We start from the raw sequence: 6,821 nt of genomic DNA, 5'->3' as shown, positions 1-6,821 counted from the left end.
TAAATTTATATTAGTGAGAGAAACTCCATTCACCAAAAGCTTAGGAAGAGAAGGGGTTACATTACTTTGAGAAAAATTGAGAGACAACTGAATTATGGATTGTGGAATTGCTTTGATAATAGTATCATATTGTTTCCTGTCAGTTAAATTAAATCTTGAACAAAATATATCAAAAGAAATAATTCCAGTTTTATCTAAAATATGTATCACAGACCATATTCCTTTCTCCCACCAATTTTTGTAAAATAAAGACTTATTTCTAAAAATCACATATCTACAATTCCACAAAGGGATATTATGGGGACTAAAGTTATGCTTGTAGATCAATTTCCAATAAAGTAAAACCTGTTGATGAAACAATGACAATTTAACAGGGAGTCTTTTAAGGTCATAATCGCATCTAAGGAGAAAATTGATTCCTCCTAATTTCATAAAAATTTGACTGGGGATATGAAACCAAAAGCAATTTTCATTTTTCAAAAAAGATCTTAACCAGTTCGTTTTAATAGTTCCATTAATACATTCAATGTTGATTGCTTTTAAGCCTCCTTCTTCATAATCTTTGACCAAAGTTCCTTTTCTAATGTAGTGTGTTTTTCCTTTCCAAATAAAATTAAAATTGGCTTGGTTTATAGCTTTTATTACATTTTTAGAAAAGGAAATTGAGTAGGCAGGGTAGATAAGTCTAGAGATGCATTCCATTTTTGTGAGAAAAACAATTCTGCCAATAATAGAAATATCTCTTTGAGACCACAAATTTAAATAGGATTTGCATTTCTCTAGATTATTCCAAATGTTAAGATTATTTAGTGTGGTGTTATCCTTTGTAATGTGTATTCCTAGGTATTTAACAGTATCTTTTATAGGAATATTGTAAAAAGTTGATAGAGAGGAATTATGAATTGGTAATAATTCACATTTTTTAACCTATTGGCCTGAGTTAGCCAGCGCAGTTTCTCAAGAGGAGCTGCACGAGCGCTGATGACGACACAGCTGTTTCATGATTGGCCGGATTCACTGCATGACAACGATCACGTGTGTTTCGTGTTTATTGCCACGCCTTCAGCTCCACTAATGCTCAAAAATCTGTGTTTTTATAACAGTTAAAGCTCTTTTCATGTAGTCGCGATGTTGTATTGTGTCATGTTTATCAAAATAAAACGGATAAAAAACAAAGACCCTACTACATTGTTATTTAAATAACACATGCTTATGTTGAACTTTATTCTTGTAAAAACAGACGCTGTAAGCAGTAAAGTTTTGAATGAAAAGGTCTCTGAAACATCAGTGTATTAGTCAAATATTGCATTTATTTCACTTCAGCTGTGATAAAGTATGCAAAGCGATGCAAACGCAGCGCGAGCGTCACTACGGCAGAAAGTGTCCGACTTCACGTCTCCGTTTCCAGCTCCTCCCCGCCTGCACGCGGCTAATCTCGCCGATCGGTTACATCCAACCGCAGCCGATGTCGAACACACCTATAAACTCGTGGGAACGTGATAATATGTCGTGGCCACAAGATATTAGGCTTGTTTGAGATGAGCAAATTCTGCGCAGAACCGATCACCGGTGATCACCGCGAGATGCATGCCGGTTAGAAATGTGTACGAAGGTGGGCCGCCTTGCTCTGATGTCATGCCGACGTGTGTCAAAAACCTCTCGCGAGTGCGAGGCGGACGTGTCGGATTCTGCAGTCGAGCGCAGTTGCTCTCCACCGACTGCGCTGACCAAAAGCACGATGGGAAACGACTTGCTGACGACACAGCTTAAAGCTTATTGGTTTAAACAACCGTGATGTATTGATCTGATTTAAAATGTTTGATTTTAAAACTCTAATATCATGTTTTTATGTGTAAAAATAATGTGTGAATATTCCCAAACTCTCTGACACAGTGATCTCTCTATGGGTTATGCGAACGTTGTCATTTATAAAAAAAATATATAAAAACATGTCTATAATTAAAGTAAAAATGATTGATACACACATCTTTCGAATGGAAATAAATAACAAGTACTTTGGGTGTATTGTTCATTATGTTTATTTTCATATAAAAGCAACAGAACTTAAATTACATCCAGTTTATCAGCAACACAGCGCACGAGTGTGAATCCCGCGATATCCGCCTTTGATCTCGTAGGTTCTGATCCACTACGAGAACAGAGAACTGTTCGTCTTGCCTGCACTTTTTTCACTCCTCCCCTAACTGCAGCCGCCTACTCTCGGCTGAACTTCAGGCGAGGCTAGGCTATTGTTTCTCAACGGGGGCGTTCAGAGAACAACGGGGGGCGTTGGAAGCAAGATTTTTAAAAGGGGGGCGTTCGGGTGTTCTTGGGGGGCGTTCACGAGTTTACACTAAAGATCCAGGCAAGACAAGATTAAACGTGTAATTACTTGCAAAAGAATTGCCTACAACATTCTAAAATCTGCCAGTTTCACGCAACATGTAAGCTAGGCTATGTATCGTTTCTTTTGCAACGATTATTTTTCCAGTCATAGCAGCGCTCAAGCGCTGACATGAATTCAAGTGCACAAATATGTGTTTCGCGCTGACAACAATCCGGTGGTGGCTTGAATCCAGCGCTGACTAGAACCACGCAACGAGGAATGGAAAGTTGACAAGCCATTAAAAAAGTACTGACTTAAGAACCACTTGTATTTTCAAATATTTTCAATAAATCATGTTCCCATTCACTCCGGTGACGAATTTTAAAATGAATGAAACTAAATTCTATTTGTAAGGTAAAACTTTTACATTTTTAATGCCTAATGCCAAAAAGTTTTCTTTGTTCACAAAGCAATTTACTGGGCATTATTGTTAACTCGCAAGACTGTAAGGAGAAAATGACAATTTGATGGATAATTAATTTAAATATATTCTGTAATCACATTTAGGTCATTTCGCCGTCACATCTGAGCGCAAAACGCTGCTTGGATAATTTCAAGATAGGCTAGTTAAAAATAATTAATAATACATTAATAATTGTTCATAGTATTTATTCTTATTAGAAGAGGTTTTTTTAATTTTTTTTTTACTTATCCTAAGTGCACACATTAGCGCTGAAATGACCGTATAGCAGCTTATGGTCGTTTTTACTGTCCAGAATTATCAAAGAAATTCAATAGGCAGACGCAGATTATCTTGAGTTTTGCGTTAGTTCAAATGCGCGTTAAGGTGATGGAAACCATTGGCATACTCATGGTGTGTAGTGACCATTTGTGCGTAAAACACCATGGCATTATGTATTAGGCCCAACAAAGTCTGACAAACAGCCCTCAACATAGAAATCAGATGTTTAAACTCGTAGTTATTTTGTGCGCGAGCGCGTTCATGTGGAAACTGCAAGTGTATGGGCATGTTTAACCAGTATTTCATCAGTTCTTCTGCGTCTCCTCGCAGCATTTCAATAAAACGATATCCAACAACAAACAAATAGCTCTCTCTGTAGTCACAAGTTCTCTTCATAATGCAAAGCGACTTGCACGCTTGTTTCAGAAAACATCGTCATCGAAGTTTATATGTCTATAATTCATGTAATTATATAATTTATATGTAGCCTATTCTTTATATTTGACTCAATTGATTAACAAAGCGAAAGAAAAAAATGTGCCCAATAGTAGCCTATATACTGCTGAGTTTGATTCATTTTTGTGAGGCGCGGCGCTCCACAAACAAGTTCAAGGAAAGGAAACCGAGATGTCAAAAAGCGCATCCTGTATTCTTTATTTTGCAAAAGCATGTTCTGTTTTTAGTGTGAGTGTATAAAAGTAAACTTCGCAGTATCGAATAATGTCTTACTCATATCTGTAAATTACGGAGTATTTAAGTTGTTTCTAGGAAACCAGTTGAAGTGATCGCGCCGGCGCCTCGCGTGCGCACTCAACACATTCATTGCAAACTTGACATCGCAGCCTGTTCATTATCAAAATAAAATACCGTCAGCCAAACATATACAAAATTACACTGCTCATACATACTCCGTAGTATCCTATCTGTGCCGTTCAGCGTGACCACCGCTGAAACTGGTCCTGCCAAACACATTTTTGCTCATTTGAAGAGGATGATTTTTTTCGTTGATATTGAAACGGGAGTGAAGTACAAATCCTATTTGACACAATAAATAAAAGTTCAGCATCCAAATACATTGCTAATATGAACGAGAGGCTGCTTGAGAACACCGGTTTTTACTTTCAGTTTCGCTTCAAATTAATTCGTTTGGGCTTGTTTATAGCTACTTACAAGTTTTTATTCTTGTTCTGTATATGTATATTATACATTTTAGTATTCTTATGCTTGACTTGAAAAAAAAAAAAAAAAAGGTCGTTCTTTAAAAAAAAAGTTTGACAGCCACTGCTTTATATGTTGCTTATGTGTTGGAAAACACAAAACCTGGCATGGACCACTTTTGGTGTTATATGAGAGGGGGATCCCCCAAATGAGGTGCCGGATCAGATTTCGGAGGTTCCGGTTCCAGCTTGTCCCGGCTGCCTGCCACTGTTCAGTCAAATCAAATCTGTTATTTGGCTTTCAGTGACATGCTTTTTAATTATGAAAGCTGCAGTCCGTAACTTTTGGAGCTCTAGCGGTAAATAATCAAAATTGCAGGCGTCTTGTACTGTACTCTGCAGCGGTGCTGACTCGAACCAGTCTAATAGTCCCAATAAAAATATAAACTCTTATTATAGGTGTGTCATAGTGATTCAGGATAAGACAAAAATACGGTTTGGAAAATGGATTCATGATGTAGGCTAATGGTGTTTGGGGGGCGGTAAAGGACCTGGATAATGGACAGGGGGGCGTTGGCCCAAAAAAGGTTGAGAACCACTGGGCTAGGCGCATCTCAAACAAGCCTATTAATTCGTGGGAATGTGATAATAAGTTGTGGCCACGAGATCATTTTGTCGAGGTAACGACATCCTTATGTCGTGGCCACGCGATGTAAAGTCGTGGCCTCGAGATCATATGTTGAGGGAACAACATAATTTATCATGGCCACGAGTTAAATGTGTAAACAACCTGCGCAACCATAGCAACCTGGAATTATCACAAATGGACAATACCATAATAATATTTTTAATTAAGAATGAAAAATAAGGGTATATGTAATATTCCCGTAAATGAACTCCTTGTAAAATTCCTGTGGGCCCACAGAAATAAAATAAAATCATAAATAAAGCTTTCATAGGTTATATACAAATAATAAACAAAATATTCTAAAATAGTAACACATTTTTTAAACTTAATCCTCTACAGCACAGCATTGCCCTCAGGCAACGGAAAGTTTTCTTAAGCCCTATGTTTAGTAAGTTTTTCTTTAAATGATAACAACCAATTAGAAAGGTCGAGAAAGTAGGCTACCAAAGAACAGTTCAGTAAGGTGTTGGAGTCAATATCAAGTACCGTGTAAAGGTGTGTAGGAATTAAACCCAAATATCGAATCAAAATGTAATTAAATTACATTTAATAAGAACCGGATTCACCGTGAATGATTCAGAATCAATATTTAACACTTTATCAATTATTCGTCCACCGAAAAATTGAGGTTACAGTATTTTTACCAATTCTGGACAAAATTATTATTCTGTGGCCAACAGTAATAATATTTTGTTATGATTAATAATTATGATTATGATTATGAGTAAGTAGCATGATCTTTGTTTAAGGCAGCAATTTGGTAAGCACAGCACAAGACACTGTATGTATGGAAAATCAAACAAGACTTTATTGAACTAAATCTACTACGCACAAACTAATCTAACGAAAAACATATACTCTCACACATACACACACACACACACACACACACACCCATTCATTCAGTTACAGGGAAATGGTGAGGTTATTGTTTGGAGGTGAATGGATTCCCCAGTTGTTTAGCTTTTAACAAGTTTCTCTGACCGTAACCTGAGAGAATTAATACACTAGCAATTCAACCATAGTTTCATTTGCTTAATAAAATTGCACCAGCTCAGCAAAATTAGGAGACCTGTGTTACTTGCGTTGGCTGCTCCTTTAAGCGCGTGTTCCCTTCGTGACGGAGTTGAAGGAAGCGCGTGGCTCGGTCAAGAGTTCTGAAGGACGACGTCCGTGGGGAAGAAGTTGGCTTTGCAGAAAATGGAGTCTTCGTTGGATAGCAGGGTTTACGCGTTGCTGCGTGAGTGTCTCTCTGCGTCTCAAGGAGTTGCTGGAACAAAGGACTTTTGGTGAGTCCTCGGCTGCGAAATTCAACGAAGTTTCTTGCAGGGGTTTGAGTGAGTCTTGAAATGGTTTGGCTTGCAGGCAGGACGATGTTCGGTCCGCCGCCTCAGCGAATGCCAAGACGAAGTGCAAAAGCAGAAAGCAAAAAGCAAGCAAGCGAATTCACAATGCGTGGTATTGAGTTTTGAACGGTTTGTTGGTTCCGCCTTTCCGATTGTTTTAGCCAATCAGGTCCAGTTCTCCTGTCCTTGTATGCAATTAGCAGACTGTCCTTACAGTCCTTTGTTCTCAAACTTAGGGATTTTGGTCAGAACTTTGAGAAGTTAATTTTGCTGGTTCAAAAGTCATACATCTTACATAAATCAATTTTGCATCAATATACTGGAAAGCATTCATCCATCACAACCATACCAAACAGTACACACTTTCTGTAATTGAGGTAGATTTTCTTCAAATTTACCAGTAATCAATATTTAAAACACACAGAAAGAATTACATACGTTCCATGAACAAAATAAGACATGCTTAATACATATGATATGTTAGAGACTGCTTTTGGTGATAAGTTCATATCTCTGGCAGTATTTTTCTAAATTGTCTCTGAAACTTTGGAATGTCTTTTGA

This window comes from Megalobrama amblycephala, linkage group LG6, assembly GCF_018812025.1.
Source record: "Megalobrama amblycephala isolate DHTTF-2021 linkage group LG6, ASM1881202v1, whole genome shotgun sequence".
Classification (NCBI taxonomy): Eukaryota; Metazoa; Chordata; class Actinopteri; order Cypriniformes; family Xenocyprididae; genus Megalobrama; species Megalobrama amblycephala.
The sequence above is the reverse complement of the archived record's forward strand: the minus strand, read 5'-3'. Positions refer to the sequence as shown.